Source organism: Stegodyphus dumicola, chromosome 9, assembly GCF_044657685.1.
Source record: "Stegodyphus dumicola isolate Sdum_Otavi_A_Nest chromosome 9, ASM4465768v1".
Lineage (NCBI taxonomy): Eukaryota > Metazoa > Arthropoda > Arachnida > Araneae > Eresidae > Stegodyphus > Stegodyphus dumicola.
In genome coordinates, this window is record NC_140776.1 from 83,949,437 (window position 1) to 83,973,698 (window position 24,262).

At 33.0% G+C, this 24,262-nt stretch overlaps 1 protein-coding gene and 1 long non-coding RNA gene across 3 annotated transcripts in view; one reads left to right on the forward strand and one right to left on the reverse strand.

Moving 5' to 3' along the window:
• The window catches only part of LOC146995396 (cullin-5-like), a 201,130-nt gene that overhangs the window by 159,048 nt on the left and 17,820 nt on the right, over nt 1-24,262 (forward strand). The window lies entirely within an intron of this gene.
• On the reverse strand, nt 11,742-23,282 carry LOC146995397 (uncharacterized). Of its 2 annotated transcripts, none has more exons than XR_015043018.1 (3): nt 23,043-23,282; nt 22,518-22,652; nt 11,742-12,368 (listed from the first exon to the last, which is right to left on the reverse strand). It is a non-coding gene; the product is annotated as an uncharacterized LOC146995397 (long non-coding RNA). The 2 variants fall into 2 exon arrangements; XR_015043017.1 differs by having other exon boundaries at nt 22,518-22,706; nt 23,043-23,281.

Sequence of the window (24,262 nt, forward strand, 5' to 3'; positions counted from 1 at the left end):
CCTCCCCCTTTCTGAAGCTCTTTATTTGTTTATTGACTTTTGCTTATTAAAATGTCACTAAAGGAGATATGAGCAGAAAAACGTACATTCGGAGTTGCGATTCGTATGTTACGCTGTAAGAAAGAAACGTAGTGCCAGAGTGTCACTATGGTAAATAAATGTATTGAAAGTAAAAGTGTTATTTTCTGTAATGTGTGTGGTGTTATTTTATTGTGATATATAGCTATTCATGAGAAATAGAATAATTCAATTCAAGTGTGTTTGGTGAATTGAATTATTCTATTTCTCGTCAATAGCTATATATCGCAATAAAATAACACCACACACACATTACAGAAAATAACACTTTTACTTTCAATACATTTATTTTCCATGGCGACAGTCTAGCGCTAGCTTTCTTTCTTACGGAGTAACATATGATTCGCAACTCCGAATGTGTACAACAAGAATCAAGTTTATTGAAAATATATTTCAGCGGCGATTCTAGTGGCGCATGCGCTATTAGACAAGATTCTGCTCTGTCGCCAAGTATTTCTCAGCTAATACAAAACAAAGCCACTGTACTGAAGATAACACAGTTCAGTGAAAGAGTCTCTAAATGTCAATTACATTTAATGTTGCTGACGCAGGCTCATTTTGCGTAGGATGCATATTCATAAATCGTTTCAGATGAACATACACTTGTTCGTGGTGATTAGAGAACCTTTCTTCTAGTAATGAAAAGGCTAATTTATAATTAGAGTCAACTATGGATATTGACTGAACAATACGATTAGCATCTCCTCTTAGCGCAGATTTTAAGTACTGTAATTTGACCACATCTGTTAAATTAGGATTTGAATCAACACTGGCTAAAAAATATCTTTAAGTGAAAGCTACTCGTGTAAGTTACCCGAAAACGTTGGCAAAATAATTTTGGATAATTTAACATTGACCTAAGCATTCGTGAAAACCAAAGGTTCCTATTCAATTTCTTTGGAAAGCTTAGCTAATTTACGATTTAATTCGACTTCTACATCTAAGACAATATCGTCAATCTCTTCTTTCTCTTTTACATAAGCATCAATACAATCAAAAGTCTTTAATCCGGACTTGTCAGGACTTCAGCGATTCCAGATTATCGGTTTTCCCGGATTATAGATCATCAGTTTAAATCTGGTAAAATGGCATGCATAAATTATAAAATTAAAAATATAAAACCGTAATTTATGAAATAAAGAGCAATTATGATCTAAAGGGTATCAAAATTTACAAAAAAATCTTAATATTTATTTGTTTACTTTATTAAACATTTCTTTCAACCCGCGCATGCGTAAAGCATACATTATGCATAGAAATTAGAAAATTGCAACCAGAAAACTATTTGATGTGTATTCGTGATATTTATAATGACGAGGAATTTGATTTAAATCATATCAAAGAGGGAGCAAATCGAGATGAAATACTACATTTAATAACGAATTATAAGCCGATTAAAATAAAAACATCTGCCATGAAGATGAGGATAGTGCTGAGAGATCAATTTCCAGTTCATTGCACGCCGTGACGTCCCCCCCCCACAGAGGAGCTTGAAATTGATAAACAGATTTTGGAATGGTTAGAGAAACAAAGGATATGCCTTTATCCATTTTTTGCAGCAATTCCACTTTTTGTTTGATGGACATCGAAACATGCTTTCCCTTTGTAGATTCTTTGCAGCTCCAGTATCGGAAATTGTGTTTGACATAATCGAAAGTTCCAACTTACTTTTATTAAATTGCTCTAATAGTCTAAAAGAAAATAATAAGCCGTATCCAATTAGAAGATTAAGGAACAACACAATCTGCAACATTAACTGAAATAGATTATTTTAGCTTAGCTTATACCGTCCGTTATACATTAAACGCGCATGCGTAAACGTATTATGCATATGCGTAAACGCATGCGCGGAAAATTTGTAGCTTTGAGGTCCGGATTATAGATCATTCCGGATTATGGATGTCCGGATTAAAGACTTTTGACTGCACTTTCTTCAATACATAACCCGAACAAAGAATCGAAATTGGAATTTATCTTTGTCTCGAACACTTTAAACTTATTCTTCAGCACTTCCAAATCACTTCTTTGGATATTTTTGTCGGCAACGTTTTGTTTTAACTTTGCTTTCAATGTATGTTTTTTCGCTGATATCTCCTTTAGTGACCTTTTAATTACCAAAAGTCAATAAACAAATAAGGAGCTTCAGAAAGAGGGATGGTACTTACTTTTTTGTTTCTACAGAACTTCAATCTGAAAGTATCCTATGTAATTCTTCATTTCACAAAACCGAAAGTAATATCACAGTCTCATAAACTTCATTAGCTGTTCCGGCTCTGACCGCCTAAACAATTAATTAAACAACGTTGAACAATTTAATTAATTGTAACAAATTGCCTCAGGCTCTTTTATAAGTATTAGTTTATGTTTTATAAAAATTTAGCAAATTTTTGATTAAGAAACATATTTTTAAGGCAAGCAGTGTAATTAATAAAACATTTGTATTTTAAGTGTGCAAGACAGTCTGTCTGAAATTGTAGCTTTTAAATACTTTTAGTCCAAAGTAGCATTAGCCCAAACATCTAATGATTGTCTGTAAATGAAAAAAATTGCCCGTTTGGACCTAATTTTTATCCTATAAAATCTGAGATTGTTTTCATTATTTATTTGAGGGGTATTGAACCCAAGGTTTGCATAACTTTTCAACCACAAGGTTTGTGCTTACATTATTTTCTTATTTTTTATAAAAAGTTTTAGAAAAGTATTTAAAATAAATGGATCTTATATCGAGTTAAAGAAAGTGCTTACAGATTGTATTTTTTAAATAAGCTAATTATCTTTAAGATAAATGCTATTATTTTTTTTATGATGACAATAATAGGAAAATAAGGGGAATAAAGTCTCCTGAATATTTCTTTTTGCAGAGTTATTTATATTAAAATAAATTTCATAATCCTTAATTTTATTTGCATGAATTTCACATATTTCATAAAAAAACAGATGCATATTTGTATCCTATAAAATAATTTGTTAAAATTCTACAGGATATTTGAGTGGGCTTCCCAGACACTGTTATTTCATAAAATAACAAGCAAATATTTATATTGTATACATCAATGCCTTTAAAGATTACGTTATTTCATGTAATTGTAAGATACCTGTTTAAGTATTTATTCCATGCTAAAAGAAATTATTTGTAAATTAGGTGATATTAATTTCTTTAAAAGTAATTCATGGGTTCAGTGCAAATTGCATTTTATTTTATAGAAGAAATTTTGTTTCACAAACTTTTTGCATACACAAAGCTTTCGGTCGAAGGCTTCTTAGTATTTTTCGGTTTCGGCACGAAAATCGCCTACAGGTCGGCAGATAGTGTGGCTGGATACGAGGTTTTTATTTATGAACCTCGCGCTGTAACATCTTTCTCTATTGATTGCTATTTCCCTACTGCCAGTTGCCGCATTCATTCGAAACCATTTCGTATTTATCAAAATCTGACAAGAATATTCTGCGTGTCGTGATTTGGAAAGCCATCTTTCAATACGAAATAATCCGTAGATACACCTAGAAGATTAAAGGTGCCATTTAGTTGTTGAGTTATCGATGAAATGGTTTCATTTCATGGTTCTTGGACTATAGTTTAAGCCTAATTTTCTATCACGAATGAGGCCCACCAGCGGCCGAGCGGTGGAGTCGCCGAACGCTGGTAGTCGGTCCGAGGTTCCCCATGTGTAACGTGTATACGAGCCAGTTTCCCTTAGAAAGTGCTCCACAAAGGCACAGGCAGATAGCCCTTGAGGCTTTGTCATAATCACACACAATCATGAATGATGCCTTTTCTTTGTCAAAATTTTATTGCAAATTTTTCATCTCTGGCAATTTCTAAATAGATAGATTCGATGCACTTTTAAAAAGTTTAAAAAGTATACCAGTATTTCAGTGGTAAATTAAAATTTAGAGCTATCTAAATTTATGTGCAGTCATAATTCACTTGCATTTAGAAGTATCTAAATTTATGTGATGTCAGTTTATGATTTAAATGGATGTGTGTGCCAAGTTTGGTGCTTTTATGCATGTACTGTCACTGTGGTTTATTATGGTCTCGGTAATAAAATTGTACCTATTTTTGTTTATTATAGGAATGCGAAGCGCCCAAGAAGAGGATGTGAGCAAACAAGCCCTGTGGATGTGGAGGCTGAGAGGTAAGATACCAATTTTTTCTCTTGGCTTCTTTTTTTTTGTTATTGTTGCTTCTTTGTCTTTGAGTATGGTAGTAAAGTCATGCTGCGATAATGATGTTAATGTCACACTGCGACTTTTGTATAACTTCACAAAGTGACATAAATTTAATTGCTTTAAAGCAGCGGTTCTCAACCTTTTGACTAACACATACCATCTAAACAAAAATTTAAAAACCTTAGTACAACCAGTATAATTATTGTACATTTTATAATACTTATTCAGTTTCTCAATATAAATAGAAAAAATAAACGTTTTGCCATTTGCACAAGCTATTGGCTATCTGTATTAAATAGGCACACATAAAAAATATTAATTAAGAATTGGTTACCATTTTAATTATCAAAATTTAAGTTATATACTTAAATTTAGTGTAAAATTTGGGCCTGTTTAAGAGAGATCAATTTCTTTGTCTGGCCTTATTTCACTTAGCTTTAAGTGTGATCCACTTTTAATTTTATTCTGTATTTATTTTTCAAATAAAACATGGAAGAAAATCCTTGTTCACACAAATAGGTTGTGCGAAAAGGCAATAAAAATTTAGCTTTATTTGAAATGCCTTTAAATTCTTTCTTTCGGTGTAGCCAAAAGTTGTTATTTATGAAATCTTCAGTGGAAGTGCAATCACAGGAATTTTCTAACAATTGTTCTTTTTTTCTTCATAGAATTTTTGAACTTTGTTTCTTTGCCTACCACCTATTTTTTATCTTGTGTACCACCTGTTGAGAATTGCTGCTTTAAATATCTGTGTGGGTGTCGCACAGTGTTACATTAGTTTAATCAGTATAATGTCGCAATAGCAGTATTTCAGACATCTCCTCCAGTAAAACTGATAACAGCAGAAAAGCGTTTTATTGATCCAGTAAGAAGTTACTCTTCCAGTTATTAAAATCTTACTGGAATCTTTGGAATTTTTTAATTATTGAATATAGTCATCACAATCATATCAGATTTCCTCAGTGATTATTGTTATATCTCATTGTATTGAAATTATATAACAGATGCGTTTATGATTCATTTACATTTTTATGTAAAACTTTGCTCTCATAAATTGCTATAAAACTATATGCTCATAGTTTTTGTGTATCACTTTTGTGTACTTGCGTGTATTGCTATAAAACATATGCTAATAGTTTTTGTGCAAATAAAACTTACATTTCTTCATTCAAATATTTAGTATAGCCAATAACTACAGTGAGCATAGTTATGTGAATGAAATTAAGCATATAAAACAATTTGTTTTCCAATAAATGTAAGAAAGTTTTAAATAGCAAATTTTCTAGTGTATAAGACGCACTTTTTTTCTTTGAAAATAAGTCGGGAAAAAAAGGAGGTGCATCTTGTATGTCGATACTCAGTTTTTGATTGCATTAATTTCTGGAAATTTCCTCTTTTTTTGGAGTTATGTGATTTTTTTCTTGTTTCCTTGCGATGTGTGGGAATATTACAGTTACGGAGAGCTTAGTAAATGTGCATCTGGCATGAAAACTGCAATTTTTGCGAACGACTTTTAAGTGTGGGAAATTTCAACTGTTTGGTGTTTCTTAAGTTTGTTGGCAAATTATGGTTCAAAAACAACGTTGAAATTGCTGTAACAAAGCATGCAAGCTGGATGCAGGCTTCAAATTTTGAGGTTACACCATCAAGAAGAAGGGGAAGGCCTAACATTTGGAAAGTTTGTGAATGGGTCAAAGCATCTTGGGATGCTGTGAAAACAGAGGCAGAGGTTAAATCATGTATGAAGTGTGGCATTATTAATACACTGGATGGTACAGAGGACAATCTGTTGTATGAGGACTCGAATGCTGATTTAGGAGAGGTCTCAAGTGACTTTTCATTTAGCTATGGTGATGAGTGTTTAGGTTTTGATGAAGAAAATTAAAAGCTCTTCCCCAGATGAATTGTGGGTATAAAGTATTACTTTGTATTTATATTTAAAATACTGTAAATTCATTATAATGAAATGTGTATAAAAAAAGGGGGATGTGCCTTATGCGCCTGCAAATACGGTAATAAAGATATAAAAATATCCATTCACTTAAGAGAAACTTAAATTCATTTCCTGCAAAAATTTTAAAAGATCCTTTTAATATATTTAATGCAGCCTTTTCTTAATTAATAAGAAGTTAATATTGTTAATAACATATTTTATTTATATCGGCAATTCTGTCAATGTATACATGTTTTTCGAATGGCCTTTCATCGAATTTTACAAAATATGACTCGTATTCATAATATAAGTTTACAATGTCTCCTTCAGCCTCATGAAATTAAACAAAATATGCATTATTATTATAAAAAATTATAATGCTATTATATGCATTGAGATGAGCAGTGACTGGCAAGAGTTTTAAAGCTATTTATTAAATTTTAAATTACTTTAAAATTGAAAGAAAGCTCCAAATTTTTAAATAGGTACTAAACATTTTGATGATTGTTTGATTTACTATTTTGAAGTTTTATTATTTATCATTTATACTTTTATTATTTTTGAAACTCGGACGCTTCCAAACATATGAATTTATAATACTTACAATTCAGTAAAAACAAATACAAACTTAAAATTTTAGATTCTAAGCTTTCAAGACAGCTTCTGTACGCAAAAGTACTCGCTGTTATACACTCATGTCCATAAATTAAGGATAATGCAAAATCAGGCAAAGGAAAAGTTAGAAGCAAAACAAATTTGACTTATTTGTAAAGCTTATTTATTAAACAAAAGGTAAAGAGCAAAAACAGATGCTATATGTTTGATATTATTAAAAAAATTAGCGATTTTTTTTCTCCCTGGAGCAAATTACCAAAAAAAAAAAAAAAACTTATTTACAAAAAACCAATATTACATGGTTGGTTTGATTGTTAATACATTGTATGTCTCCCAGACGATGCAATACAGTCCGTACAACGCCTAGGCATCTGAGTATCAAATTATCGATCTGATCTTGGGGGATATTACATCACTCAAAAAGCAATGCACTCCGAAGTTCCGGTAGACATGTAGAAGGAGGTTGACGGGCTGCAACTCGTCGGCCAAGCATGTCCCACACGTGTTCTACTGGTTCAAGTCTGGTGAGAATGCTGGCCAGTCTGTACGGGTGATATCCTCCGATTGAAGGCATTCGCTTACGATATTTGCACGGTGAGGACGGGCGTTGTCATCCATAAACAAATTGTGTGCCCATGGCACCCCGAAACAAATGTACATGTTGTTCCAGAATGACGTCCCGATAGATATGGCTTGTCATGATTCCAATTTGAACATGAAGGTCAGTTCTGGAACCCAGAATAATTCCACCCCAAACGAGCACTCCTACACCACCGTAACGGTGTCGTTCAATGATGCTTTCTTGGTGGTAACGAATACCTGGAGCTCTCCATATGAAAGAAAGTCCGGCGAGAATCAGACTGCAAGCTAAACCTGGACTCGTCGGAAAACATCACACAAGCCCACTGTTGTGGTGTCCACAGTGGTCCACTCTCTACTCCAGGCTAACCGCAGGCGACAGTGAGTTGCAGTAAGTGGAACGCATCTGACAGGTCTACGAACATATAAACCAATCTGCCCTAAGCGTCTGTACACGGTCTGCCTTGAAATTGTCGTACCAGTGGCTGAAGAGAGCTGACGAGGCAGGTCTCAGGCTGTGCTCCACCTGTTTGTTTTGGCAGTAACTGCCAAATACCGGTCCTTATTCGGCGCTGTAACTCTGGGGCGACCTGTGCTGTAACGTCTACTCACATTACCATCATCTGGGAATCGTTGCCAAAGCCTGGAGATGACACTCTGGGCAATTCTAAGTTTGTCTGATACTTCCAGTTGGGTACGCTCACATTCCAGACGGCCGATAATTCTACCACGTAAAAAATCATCCAAATGCATCCTTTGTCGGTTATTGCACTGAAATGCTTATAAAGCCCCTGCGAACTATTTGGTTATTGCACTGAAATGCTTATAAAGTGCCTGCGAACAATTTTACTTCTTTGCCTGTATTCGTTATATATCACTTTCTTACATTCTCGTCATTGTGAAGTACCATCGGTGTCATCTGGTTACTTCCTAAAATTTGCATATGATTCTTAAAGATGTGTGTAGTGATGTTACAGGTGATATTTTAGTATATTTTAGAGTTCGATTTCCGCGTGACTCCGAATTATCCTTAATTTATGGACATGAGTGTAGTAGCAACTTTGTTGCAGCATATTTTGGGTGCCCCCATGCTGCACAGACACTATACATTTACCACCCACCAACCTTTTTGAGATTAACTGTTATAGTAGCACCTTTCTTTTCAATTGTTGCAGGGAGATGAGTTTGCACTATCTCTAAAAAATACATTAAATTTAAAATTTACTTGTGAATTTTTAATTATAATTACTGCATATTTAAACAGAAAGTCAATTAATTAAAAACCATAACATTTTTGCGATGCAACTATCACACGGAGGACGAGTCCAAGGATTTTTAAGTTCTCTTTCCCTACGATCAGCTTCTTGAAAGAACTTTTCGGCTTGCAGCATATTTTGGGTGCCCCCATGATGCACAGACACTATGCATTTACAACCCCCGAACCTTTTTCGAGATTCGAACCCGAGTGCTTTGGTACGGCAGTCGGCCTGATCGAGCGGTAAAATATAATGTAAAAGAACAAAGCTTTACTTAATTCAGCTCAATTACTGACAAATGGATAGATAACAAACTAAGTAACAATACATCATAAAAATTAAATAGCAGAACAAATGAGGATTAAACATCATTTTAAGAATAAAAAAAAGTTAGACATTTTAAATAACATTTTAAACATTTGCGATCAGATAAAACTGCTATTTTATGTTGTCTTCTAATTCATTTAAAGTCTTCTTGACATAACAGGTTCATACACTAAATATATTACTCTTCCTTCATGCATTGGGATATCTTTCCAGATGCTAATATCTACCTGCTTTATTTCTTCTGGGATGGTCACATATGCATTTAGTAGCACTATGCACTATTCATGGAAGTCTGGTCTTATTTTATTCGATTTTTTGAATAATTAAGATTTGACTCAGGCTGAGAGCTACGGGTGCTGGGTGTGACTTATATTGGCAGATTTCATATTATACGTAATGTAAATTATCAAGATATTTTGTAAATGATGATGTACATAAAAATATATTTATAAATGTTGACTTATGTAAAATAACCTATGATAACTTCAGGGATTTAAATGCCCCCCTTTTTTTTTCACTTACCCAACTGTACTCTTCGGCTAGCGTGTCCGACATCACTTCAAAATATTTGTTACGATTACTATTAATATGTTTACGTTAGTCTCCTTTAACATTAATATGTTTCAATTCATTGACCTAAATAAATAAATATATAAATAAAAATTGACTTTAATCTATAAATGCATAACCAACAAGATTTCTTATTCTATCATTTAAGAAAATTATTTCAACTTCACAGAACACTCAAGAAATCTAACTTTCCTCAAAATAAAATGCAAATGTAATGGAAACTTATTTATAAAATCATAACGTTTTCATTGCTTTGAGTTCCATATTTGTATTTTAGTACATTTTATGCAGTTAGTTTTTATGTAAAGAAAATAAAATAATACTGAAATAGAAAATTTCATTTAAGCAAAAACGTAACAGAAATTACTTTATAAAATGAAAATGTGTGCAAAAAGTAAACAAAATAAAATTAAAAAAAAAAAAAAAAACTATTAGGATTAATGTAAAATATTATTTTATAATACCACAGGAGCTATGTTGTTGAGAAACATTCTCTCTAAAAATTGAAGTTCTAATTCAGTTTTCAATTGGAATATATTTAATTCTGAATTTTTCGGTTGATTGCACAGTTAGGAGTTTTCAGCAACTCCACCTTTTCTTGCAATATTTGTAATCTACTTGATAAAGAATTTAAATTTTTTAAGATTAGATGTTGAAGTTCTGCGGAAGAGAAAAGGTCAGGGTATTACATATTTAATTCAGAAGTCAAACAACAAAAATCAGCGTTATATTTACAAAATTTTCACAGTGACTGTTTACTGTGAAAATTTTGTAAATATAACGCTGATTTTTGTTGTTTGACTTCTGAATTAGTATTTATTCGGTGTGTTATTGTGTCTTTATTACATAATTATTCTAAAAACCTGAAAACAGAACACTTTTAAAAAATTGACTATTGGCAAATTCAGAAAGTTACTGTTAAAAAATTTCCAGCTGCGGTAAGATAGATTTCCCACAAAGCAGGTTTAGGATTTGCTAGATTTGGCGAGAAATCACCCATTTGGCAACATCTTTCAGCGAAATTGGCAATATGCCGTAGACGGATGGAGAACCATTTAGAACGAGTTCTTACTGGTTTGATTTAGAATGTTCTCGAATGCATGCTAAAAGCTATATAAACCCTGCCTGTATGCGGAGTAGCAGTAGTATCTCGAGTCTATCGAGTTGATTTTCAGTCTAGTATTGAGTTGATTGGGGAGTGCGTAGAGAGAGTCTCTTAATGTATCGCGAGTTAGTGCATCATCGAGTCTTATCTTGGAGTGTGTTGAGCTCCAAGAACGATTGAACTGAGTCAGAAGCTGTATTCTAGTGCTTATTGTGGAGTGCATCGCGAGTTGTAGCATCGAGAATCTCGACAGTACGTCGAATTCTGAGAAGACTGAACCTAGTCAGGAGCTGTACTCTAGCACTTTGCTGTGAAGCTGTCTTCACTGTTATAGCCTAAAGGCTCTGTTGCTGATTGTTTCAATGTGCTTGTCGCAGTTTTTGGACGACTGTAAACATGTTTTTGGAGATGTCCTGAATAATACTGGCAAATACATTGTGTGTTTATTAAGTGTCATCGTTAATCACTCCAAATTGCATGAACCTGTACAGGAATGCAACAGTACGAAACCTTTATTGGGTCTTTCTGATGAGCCTGCTTTTGGAGTATTAGTCCTCAGATTTGCAGTGAGGACTAGCTAAAACAGATGCAGAAAATTCTGGTTGAAAATATTTTCCTTGTGTGCACTCTGGTAGCAATGGCAAGCACAGCTCTGCTAGCTTTTTTACTATAGTACTTTTTTACTGTTTTTTACTTGTTTACTTTTTTTACTCATCTGAAGAATCGGAGAATTTAAATCGCTGGTGTTTTTTTTTGTTTTGTTTTGTTTTGTTTTTTTTTTGTTTCCGCACCAAATTCTGCACTTTTCGATGTCTGAAAACTTCATAGCCAACTTTAACTTTTCTATGCCTTTTTCACTGAAAATTTTAAATTTCCGTTATCACTCATAAACAATAATTTAACATAAAGCAAAAAGAATGAATTAAATAATCGTTTAATGTTAGATTAAACATCTAAATGTTCTAGCAGCATTTATTTGCTCATGTATAATTATTGAAATATTTGATGTAAAATTAAATTAACAGTCATGGCTACATTATTTTATAAAATTCTGCAAATTTCAGATATTTTGCAACAATTTATTCAATAAATAAATCAAATAGAATTTTTATGGTTTCGAATTATAGGATTATACTATTTCATTATTTTTCCACTGCAAAATTAAGGTGACCGAATAGATTTTGAGAGCATCAAATTTGTATAAAAAAAATGCAGTTAAATGTTAAAGCAAATATATATTATATCCTGATATGATTGTTAATTTTTGAATTTTTTAATACATGCATTCCTATTTTTAAACAACTAGTCTGGTAATTAAAATAATGTTAAGATTCAAAAACCAAACTACCAACTCGTACTAATAATTTATGGATAAAAGTACTAAAAATGGAGATGTTACTATATTTTAAAAATATTTTGGTACTGATGTCATTCATAACAGCATTTTCCATGTTCTATTCAGCTTTCTAAATTATACAGTGAGAAAAATGAGCAACAAGAACACATAATTATAGAAAATATCATACTTGTCGATGCAAAAATTTAGAGAACCCGGTGAAATTGCCAAAGTTCTCAATAATCTGGGGCTTGATGTGATGCAATCATTTTGTTCAGTTTGATTCATTTTTTCATATTACATATGTCATTTATCCATATCAGTCCAAAACCAAGAATTTGGCACCGTTTGTACACCTTCATCAAATTCAGCAATGTAAAAGAAACTCTTGAAAAGCTAAAATAATTATTTTAGGTATTTTAGGTAAATTTAAAATAGATCAAGTCTTAAAATAAATAAAAAAGCACTATTTCATTCAAAATATTTCAGGTTCAAAGCATAAGTTTAGAGAAGAACAATTTACAAATAGATTTGAGTTTTAATACAATTTATTCCTGTGTTCTTATTAAATACGCATTACTGTTCTTTTTTAATCGATACAGATTTAAGTTTTGGTAGAGGGATAATTTTTTTTTACTTTGGTGTAATAAAGGCGTTTTTTCGAAAACATAAATTGGAAGAAATATTCTTGATGAATACTTACAAAATAATCTCTCTCTCTCTTTATTTATTTATTTATTTATTTTTAAATCTTAAATGATCATAAACAGCGTTTTTGTTAAAAATGCTATCTGTAAAATTTTCTTTAGTAAACACCAGCAAAATGGAAACTGCCCTAACATAATTAGAATTTTATTTATTTTATTAATGTATGTATAATGATGTATCTAAGTATGAAATCAATTAAAAATCAGCTTGCCATTTAAAAAAAAAGCCTTGCTTTTATCAATTAACCCAAGTACATTTAGAAACAAATTTAATTGGTTTAATTATTCAGAGACTACTTTTAAGGAATGACTATATAGAAAATATTTCATATGAAATAAAGTTGCAACACTTAACTAATAGGATCACGTTCATTATTCTTTGCAGAACTTTATTGACATAGCTAATTTTATCTGCATATACATGTTTATGAATTAAATGTATATTCAACTGAGTAAAAGGAAATAATTATTTAATTTAAATTTTGTATATTTTGCTCTTTAAACAACCTGTTATTAGTAGTATATTCTGAGGCAGGAAAATGATGTTCTATTTTTATTGCATTGCATGATTATTTTCGTGTTATTTAAAAAAACATTAGCAAGCCTTGTGAAAACATAATCGAGTATATTTAGTTATCAATTAAATAAATTACATCATCAATTAAATAAATTACACAGACATCAGAAGTATGCAACCTGATAATGTAATGAAAGTATGTAGCATTTATGAAAAATTGTGGCTCGAATTGAAAGAACAGGAAATTTCTACAAATATTCTCATATTTAGAGTTGATTTTGGACTGACATCACTTTCATGAATTATTAGTTTTTTCTTCTTGATTGGTATGATGTCTCTTTCATCACTTGAGTATTCGTGATACGATTCTGCTTCAATAGATGATAAATTAGGGGAGATCTCACATCGACTAGACTTCATGATGAAATCCATAATTAACAATTGCCTGTTGTTTTTTTGTCCCCCTAAATCTTTTTAAACATCCGTATATAGATTTAAACACTTACTAAGCTCCCCTTGGAATCGGAGATTTCATTCGACATTTGTGTCATATTGTAAAAAATGATTACCTAATTTTCTTCCCAATTCAAGTCCTACACTGATGACTTTAGCTGTGAATGCAGCTGGTTCAGATTGGTCTTCATCATGTTTATTTGTTTCATGAATCATGTTAACTAACTCATCCTCATTTAGTTCTTCATCAACCATTATTCCTTTAATATATGCTTGAGCTAAATCCTCAAAACCTTCTCCTACTACAGTTTGAGCCAATTTAGTGATCTGAGAATATTCACACTCTAATGGTAATCTATCATTCTCATCTTTAGCAACATCCAGCGTATTGCTTTCCAGCATGCGTTGAGCATTGATTGTTTAATCTGAGTATATGACAGTCCAACACAATCTAAGATTGTAAATTTCTTCCAAGCATCCATAAGAGTAAGATTCATTATTCTCCATTTTTTCTAAAATATACCTAAAGGTTTGTTTGATATACACAATGTTGTAAAAGCCAGAAAATATTACTTGATTCAATGGCTGTAATAAAGAAGTTGTATTTTTTGGGCAAAAAGACTATTTCTACTTTTTTGTGTTGTAAATTTTGAAGATGACCAGGTGCATTATCTATTAAAAGAAGAGTCTTAAAAGGCAATCCTTTTTTACCTAAATAATTTTTGACATCTGGGACAAACATGGTAAGAAATCATTCATTGAACCTTATGGCAGTGACCCGTGCTTTCCTGTTAGGCATCCAATAAAAGGGAAGGTTATTTATATTTGTTCCTTTAAATGAACATGGTGTTTTTGATTTGTTAATAACCAATGGTTTCATTATATAATTGCCTGAAGCATTGCAACAGAAAAAAATTGTATGACTTTTCACTACCTTATGACCACTAGCTGATTTGCAAGGTACAGTCAAAAGTCGTTAATTCGGACACCTATAATCCGGAATGATCTATAATCCGGACCTCAAAGCTAAAAACTTTCTGCACATGCGCACAGGCGTTTTACGCGAGCGCGTAAGAACTTGACTACTGCGCATATGCGTGTGAGCAAGCGCAGAATACGTTTTCGCCTGCGCGTTTAATGTATAACGGACGGTGTAGGCTAAAATTATCTAATTATCTATTTCAGTTAATGTTAATGATTGCGTTGTTCCTTAATCTTCGAATAGGATCCCGCTTATTATTTTTTGCAGACTGTAAGAGCAATTTTATAAAAGTAAACTTGAACTTTCGATTATGTCAAATAGAATTTCCGATGCTGGAACTTCCAAAGGATCTACAAAACGAAAGTATGTTTCAATGTCCAACAAACAAAAAGTGAAATTGCTGAAAAAATGGATAAAGACATGAAGAATGTGACAGAGAGGTTAGTGAAAACGAAAAAATTTCCATTGATCAGTTAGTCGGTATTCTCGGCACAGCAATTAACGGGACTTGAACAGCAGAACTCTTTAACTGAAAAGAAATTATGTCTGTTTATAGAATTAAAGAGAAAGTATTAGTATCACATAAAATGAAGCAACTTAAACAACTTACATTGAAAGAAATGTTTAATAAAGTAAACAAATAAATATTAAGCTTTTTTTTTTGTAAATTTTGATACCCTTTAGATCATAATTGTTCTTTATTTCATAAATTACGGTTTCATATTTTTAATTTTAGAATTTCTGCATGCCATCTTACGAGATTTAAACTGATGATCTATAATCCGGAAAAATCGATAATCCGGAATCGCCGAAGTCCCGACGAGTCCGGATTAACGACTTTTGACTGTATTTTTTTTTTTTTTTTTCAGAACAACGTAGACACGTCAGCATTGAAGATCTGATCAGAAATGTAGGAGATCGTGGCAATTGATTTCAGCAAATTTTGCTGGATATTGTTGTTACATTCGAATCAGCAGATGCACTTTCTCCTTTCAATCTTAGATTATGTAAAGAATGCCTTTGTTTAAATATTATTAAATCTCTCAAACCAACCATGACTTGTGGAAAAAGATACCTTTTTTTCATCTGACAAAGTCGATAGTGACCGATTCTTAAGTGCTTTATAAATTTTTAAAGCCTTGTTTCTAATAGCATCAGTATCAATTGGAATCCATTTTAAATTTTCGTCTTCTACCCATATCTAATTCTTTTTCTAGTAGAGTCTTCATTTTTTTTTTTAATTGTCCTTATTGTGGCTTCATTCATGGAGTAAAATTTAGCAACATTTGTTACTCCTTCTCTATTACATAGATGATCTAATATTTTAATTTTTGCTTCTAATTTCATTTTTGATTTTTTTTTAAGAATCGTTTTGGCATTATAATACTTTAAAAAATTTACATAAATTATAAAAAATGCCACAAAAACTATAAATGTTGAAAACTTGCTAGTAAACATTCAGATATGTAGATAAAAATGATGTAATCCTTGCTGCTAAAATACTGATACTGCATTAGTTCGCGTGAACCATATAATTTAAAATTTTACTGTTATGAAATACATATACATACTATTGAGATTCTCCTAACACGGGGAATCCCCATCCTTGTTGTTGCCACCAGTGTTACCAAAGAAATGAGATTAAAAAATGACTTCAAATGTATGTATTTGCATTTATGCAGCAAATACTATTTTACTAAGTTTTTGAAATCTGTTAATTTTTAAACTGTGTAAAACTGAAATCATGTAAAACAGGTAAGTACTGTATAAATCGAGGGATAGGTGTATTTCCACGAGATGTTAATACATCAGAACTTTAAATGTCTGTACATATATACTTGAAGATGAAATCCTGCAAAGTTGACAAATGTTTTTAGGAAAATGAAAATTAAAATGGAAATACAAATTTAAATTTCAATAAATTTGACTTTCTTATCGTCAAGACTGCACTTGCATTGTTTTAGAGTGGAATTCATACAGAAAAGCTTCTAATTTCAAAATTGTCGTGTAGTTTTTGTAGTAAAATATATTCCTGTTTCTAACTTTTCCAGGTCTAATAAAGAATACTGCTTTAACATATGGTTAAATAAAATGAAAAGGCATGATCTTTTGTAGTATTTGTAATAATTTGTCTGTCATGTTACCACAAGTTTTTGTTGGTGTTAATTGTTTTTTATTTTCATTTTTTACTCAGAATTGCAGAATTCCAGGTCTTTAAATTTCTAAAAGATAAGCAACAAAGCATAGTATTTAAGAAAAATTTTTATTATTTGCACTTCAAATGCCGCATATGTCAACTAAGTTTAAAGTTGTATATTTTAATACAGAATTAAAAAGAATTAACACCAACGTGCTGCTAATTTGTGTGTGTCCAGTGAATTAGAGGAAAGACCATTCTTAATGCCCATCAACCATGATTTACCAACAATGCGAGAAACAGGCCATCTTTGGAAATCAGAATTTATTTTAGCAACATAAACGTTATTTATACTAGATTTGCATTTGCTGTCATGTAAGTTTTTGATGGGCTTCTGAAACAAAAGAAAATATTTGTTGGTGGTATGATGAAATAAAATATTTGATACTAATACTCTCCGACTGTCATCTAAAATCACACAATCGTTTCCTTTGTTGAAACAATTTATTGTGAATAGGTTTTCTTTTCCTTTTTTATTTGGACATCTGCAGCTTCATTTAGAGTATGCCCTTCCTCGATGAACTAATGTTCAGTTGTAGTGGGTTCCTGGGCATAGCCTTATCCCAGTGTAGTAAGTTAATACTTTTACGAATGTTAAAGAAATAATGTTGCTGAAGTTCGTAAAAATAAAAATTCGAAGAGCAGTTATGGCAGTGAAATGAAATGAAAGCAATTGTGACATTATAATCAGTAGTAATGGCAGAGTTTGCAGCAAATATAAGATGATGAGTTTTGAAGTTAAAACCTAGAGCTAGTTGGAGTGTGAGCAGCAGAGGCAATCGGGGGCGGAGAGAGAAGAAAAAGCCCTTTCCTTCTTTTTTCTTCCCCCTCTCCTCGAGTATTCAAGGCTGAATGGTTCAGTAGTCAGGTGGTAGGCGGGAGCTTGTTGAACTTCTGTTGGCTGGCAGAGGAGTAATCCTATTGGGTGAAGTGTGATTTACAGTGTGCTACGGGGAAGGCCTAGGCTGTTTTCAATCCATACTCCTTTAGAAGGGTACAAAGACACACATCATTTCCAGGTTCCTGGGTTGTACCTTATCCTGTGTATAGCACGTGAAATACACTGGTGTGCAAAAATTAAGGACAAAGTCGAAAAATTAGCATATCAGCTGAACGAAGAGGCAGAGCGGACAGAAAGACCAATCCCGAGATTAAGTAAGGTGATCTACGGTAGCACTTGCGCAGATATGCAGGTAGACATAATGGGGGGGTGTCTGAGTTGTATAAAGCATGTTGTCGGTGAAAGATCAGTATTTCTGGCAAAGAGATTGCACACCGTATAGCAGTTAAAATCACACTGAGTTGCTGCCTCGGCGAGAAATGGCGAATAATCAATCTGTTAGATGACATCTGGATACTTTTACCCGAGGTCATTGGGAAGTTGGAGGAAGGCCGCCGTGTGACAAGTGTGGCTGCAGAGATCAGAATTGCTCACAGCATCGTTTCACGACTTTGGAGACAATTTAAAACTACAGGAACAGCTATCCGGGGGTTTAGTAGTGGTCGTTCACGAGGAACCACACCTGCAGATGACCGGTATATTGCCTTACAGGCCAGAAGAAACAGGCGGCAGACAGCGGGAGAAATCGCTAGACACACGACGCAGGCGACTGGACGACAGATATCGCGTTTTACCGTGGCCAGAAGACTGCAGGGTGGATATGCACGACGCCCTGTACGGTGTGTACCTCTAACGCCTGCCCATCGGAGAAGGCGTTCTCTGTGGTGCCGGGAACACCGGAATTGGAGAGACAATGAATGGGGACGAGTACTCTTTACAGATGAGAGCAGATTCAGTCTGAGTAGCGATTCTCATCGCATACTCATCTGGAGAGAGCGGGGAAGCCGCAATAATCGATCGAACATCATTGAAAGGGACAGGTATGGAGGTGGCGGTGTTAACTTCCGAAGGTTTAGCAAGACGGATGTTGTCTGTTTTTGGTTATGAAAAGTATAAATTGTTAGTGTAACTAACTTTGCGTTCTCTGTCTGGGTGTGAGATGTTAATGTAAAACTGAGTAGCGTAGTGATCAGCTAGTGACTCAGCTTTCTCAGTTTCTGTGTATGTGATCCCAGAGGGGCCATTAAGGGGCAGAATATTTGTGTAGCATCTATTATATCTAGAAGCAGCTTTCCATATACATGATCATCAGTAGAGAGTGATTCTAAATATCTAGACCATTTGTTTTGTGCGTGTACTGACTTCCTGATTCAGCCGATTTAAAATTCTCTTAACTTCTGGGCATCTGGTCCTCTGCCATATTTTTCTAGCTCTCTTTCTGTTAGCTAAAAGTTCTCTAATAGCAGGATCTCTGGCCCTACCAGTTAACGGGACCGCCTTGCTATTTTTCAGAGCACGGTTAAGTGTGCTAGTAAAATCTTCGATAACTGCGTCTAACTCGTCTTCACTGTGTATCGCGGGTAACGGGTACTGAGTGTTGTTTAGAGCTACCCAGTTCATAATAAAGGCTCTTTTGTGTGATGTACTATAGCTACTGATATTCACCTCCATTAAAACAGGGTTATAATCAGAGAATAGTTCACGTAATCTTTCTATCTTTGATGGTTGATAAATATTTTTTAGCAGGAAAAATTCAATAATGCTTGCAGATCTATAGCATGTTGGGTAGGAGGGAGCTACAACAGTAAAGTTGGCCGTTGAGGCAAATTGATTAACAATGTGACCATTTGAATTATCATTTCTGCAGTTCCGATTTTTGTGGTGTGAGTTAAAGTCTCTACCTATGATAATTTTATTGTTTAGTTTGGATATAGCCATTAAATCGGCGAAAAATCCTTCTGTGGTTTACGGTTGAGTAACTAGATCGAGACGAACGTGATTGGTTGTAGAGTGTGTGGTATGATTATGATAGCTACCGCCTTCATGGCCGAAAGCTGTTGAACTGTGATTACAAAGTGAGAGATGGAGCGCTTAAGGATCCTCGTTAAGCGCTCCATCTCTCACTTATTTCAATTTTTTCCACCAGCATTTTTGTGATTGGTTGAAATTCTTTCTTGTCTTCAATCCATACTAATTTAAAGGGATGGCTGAGTGAATGAGGGGGTAGAGGACATGATGGAAAAATTAAATTAAGCCTGCTTCAATATTAATTAGTGATCCGATAGGAATAAAAATTTTAATTTTCCCCAATTTTTGGTGCTAAGCTAGGCAATTAGGTATATTACAATAATTAGTTAAAGAATAATTAATTAGTTTTTTGGGTCTTTTTTAAACTGGTGTAAAGGCCCTTATTTTCGTGAGCCCGTCGTAATCGCAAAAATCAAAGCTTTGCGAAATACTTTTTTTTTTCCCCCAACTTTACTTAAGTACTTTTAAAATTTTTCAACTTTCTGTTCTGTTCATATAAAATTCGTGAAATTTTCAACTCGCGAAATCACCGATATATTCATTTTTGTGAAAATTACGGCCTGCAAAAATAAGGGCCTTTACAGTAATTAAACGTTTATCAAAAACCTTTATTGTATGTCTCTGAGGATGGTTTTAGGCCTTTTCCTGTGTTCTTCGGATTTGATATGATTTAAAATTGGTATTGTGGACTTGTTTGCCCTGGTTATATCATTGTAGAATTTTTGACTGGAGGAACAACTTTTGGTTGTGGTGGTGTAGGTAAATTTTGACTTGAAGTGCTTCGTTGATTTACAGTGTTAACTGCATTCTGGACATAATTAGTATCGTTTTCAGGGTCCAGAGGACGAAATATATTTTTCATGGCAATGAAATTTGATGCATCTCTAAGAATTACAGTTTTTTAAAATCTGTTTTACACGGGAACCGATTGTCCGATTTTGATGCGGTTTCCTGCATTCAATAGCAATTTCATGCTCCACAAATTTTATATCTGCATCTCAAATAGAATGCAAGTTGTAGGAAAATGCTTTTGAAAGCAGCAAGCCGCATCAAAATCACATGACTCGAAAGTTAATGATCCATTTTGATGCGTTTTGCTGCTTTCAACTGCAAATGCATGCCCCATCATTTTGATATAAGTTTTATGTCTGTATCTCAATTAGGGCGTAATTTCGCCGGGTTGTCTGTCTATGCCAGGGTTTCTTAAACTGGAGTCGCTGGACTTGCAGCAGGGGGTTGCCTAGAATTTTAGCAGTTTTGATATTTCTTTAATTTATTATAATACTTTTACAATTACCAAATATTTTTACATAATACAATACATCTTAAAATAGATATGGCAATACAGAGAAAGAAAAAAAAATGAATCCGTTTCGACGCCTTCATTTTATAATAGAAACGTTCATTTTTCTTGCTTTGCACGTGACGCTGTCATTTCATCTGTTACTTATTTAAAATGTTCACATTGTTCTATGTCTTAAAATTAAAAATTAAATGTAGTGACCTAAAACTGCAAGTGTACAAAAGAAAAAATTGACAGTTTCACTCACGCATGTGTCGGATTTGCGCAGTACTTATTGGGTTCCACAGAATTTTTGTAAATACAGTCAAAAGTAGTTAATCCGGACTCGTCGGGACTTTGGCGATTCCGGATTATAGATCATCAGTTTAAATCTGGTAAGATGGCATTCAGAAATTATACAATTAAAAATATGAAACCGTTATTTATGAAATAAAGAACAATTATGATCTAAAGGGTATCAAAATTTACAAAAAAAAAGCTTAATATTTATTTGTTTACTTTATTAAACATTTCTTTCAACAAGCACATGCGTAAAGCATACATTAAGCATAGTCGAAATTAGAAAATTGCAACCAGAAAACTATTTGATGTGTACTTGTGATATTTATAATGACAAGGAATTTGATTTAAATCATATCAAAGACGGAATACATCGAGATGAAATACTACATTTAGTAAGGAATTATAAGCCGAATAAAATAAAAACATTTGCCCTGAAGATAAGGATAGTGCTGACAAATCATCTTCCAGTTCATTGCGCGCTGCGATGTCCCCCCCGCAGAGCAGCATGAAATTGATAAACAGATTTCGGAATGGTTAAGAAACAAAGGATATGCCTTTTTCCATTTTTTGCAGCAATTCCACTTTTTGTTTAATGGACTTCGAAACATACTTTTGCTTTGTAGATCCTGTACATATTAGTAAATATATATCGGAAATTCTGTTTGACATAATCGAAAGTTCAAGCTTACTTTTATAAAATTGCTCTAACAGTCTGCAAAAAATAATAAGCCTGATCCAATTCGAAGATTAAGGAACAACGCAATCTGCAACATTAACTGAATTAGATAATTTTAGCTCAGCTTATACCGTCCGTTATACGTTAAACGCGCATGCGTAAACGTATTATGCGCATGTGCACAGGCAAAGTCACAGCCGTAAAGGTCTTACGAGCACACGTAAACGCGACGCATGCGCAGAAAGTTTGTAGCTTTGAGGTCCGGATTATAGATCATTCCGGATTATGGGTGTCTGAATTAATGACTTTTTGACTGTATTATGGCGTCCTGGGAATCGCAAAAAATTCTCAGTGGTAATAAGGTATTGCAACTGAAAAATATACTATACGTATGTATGCCTTATAGGCTTACCATCCTCGTGGTTAGAATTAGCGTTTGAATTATCCGAGATTTCATGTTGTTTTCTTTTTATATTTAACTTAAAATTATCATTAAAAGCATTAGCAAGGCTATCTAAGGGTTTTTTTAGCATACTGAGATATTTAAAAACACACTTACCCTTAAGGGGCTCCAGTACTTTCAATGTATCACAGTTTGCTTTTGCCGTAAGAGGTGTATGCTGGTCCATGTCCGATGCGACTCGTACAGCATCCAATTGTTGCTTGAGGAGACGAGTATTCTCAATCTTAGCTTCTAAGGGGATGATTTGAGTATGGAACGAGTTAAGAGAAGATTAAGAGACATATCCTAAAATAATATGTCCAATTGTATCAAAATATTAGCAGTTTACAGCTATAAGGTGAATTATTCAGTATAATGATTTTTTAATGTTGACACTGATGGCAAATTGCTGCTAGAAATTCTGTGGTTTAGAGATATATAATCGTCCAGAATATAATATTTCATCACAATTATTCTTTTTCAAAGTAAAAAAATAAAATTTACAATAAAGCTTAGAACTAACATGAAAACTAATAGATAGTTCTTGTAACTATGCAATACATCTGGATTTATATCATAAAAATATTTTTCAATAAATAATAGATCAATAAATAAGTATCTTAATATTTTATTCATACTTACGAGCCAGATGATGGGTAACAGGTATAAGAACACACCTCTATTTTCCATGCAATGCAGAAAAATACATAGTAGCTTCATCTGCCAAACGGTCTAGTACATTTATGCAGCATTGTTGTCTAACAAGACTCCAGGTAACTCGAGAATCATGGGAATATTCCAAGTAAACACCACTTTCCCATTGAAATTTTTAAATTTCAGTCACTTAAATCTAATATCCATACATAATTTACATAATCTTACCACATAAAAGATTAATCATTATTATAATTAAAAGATTTACTTCAAAAGATATTTTACAAATAGATATTTTAGATAGGAGAAAAACATATTTATTATATATGCCTTGTACAATGACTAGAACTTTAAGCACTTAAGTGTAACTAAGCAGATGGAACAAATAAATATAATACTGGTTTTTGAGTAAATGGAATCTAATTTCAAATTTTTAAACAAAGTAAGGGGGGTATCAAAGTATCAATATACGACAATTCCAATAATGAGTATAAGGATGGTACCTTACTCTAGATATAATATTACATGAATAATTAATTTTTATTAATCATGTATAAATATTCCTTTCTTTAGTTTTGTTAGTCAAAACATACTTTTATTTTTAATTATTAACTGTACAATGTTTGTCATTTCACAGCAAAATGCATTGTGAAGGAAATACATAAAGTCCATGCGGTGACCAGACAAAAGGACGAAAGTGCACACGACAAAAGCCCACAAAAATGACCCCACTGGGATAATTGCCCACGCGACTAATACCCACACCGATGAAAGCGCACATTGATGAAAGCCCACACAGATAAAAGCCCACATAGATAGAAGGGCACGCTGATAAAAGTCCACACTAACAAAAACCCACACCGATATATACGTCATGAATAGAGATAAAATAAAAAATAAATGAATAAGAAATAATTGAACAATAAATTTAAGTAGCGGAACACATTTCATTTTCGTCTCCGGCTGAATTAAATTCCTATATATATATATAGTACAGAGAGTCAATCAAAATAATATAATTAAAAACATATACATGTATGCATCTTTGTTTTTATATTTACGCAAGAAATGGAAGTGCCTTTGTATAAGTGTGACAAAGGGAGGTGAAAGGGAATACTGGCCACACTGCTTATTTTAATTCTACAAAATTATAAGGAGTATAATATGTATGTAAATTTTCATCATATACAGAGAATAATTTATGAATA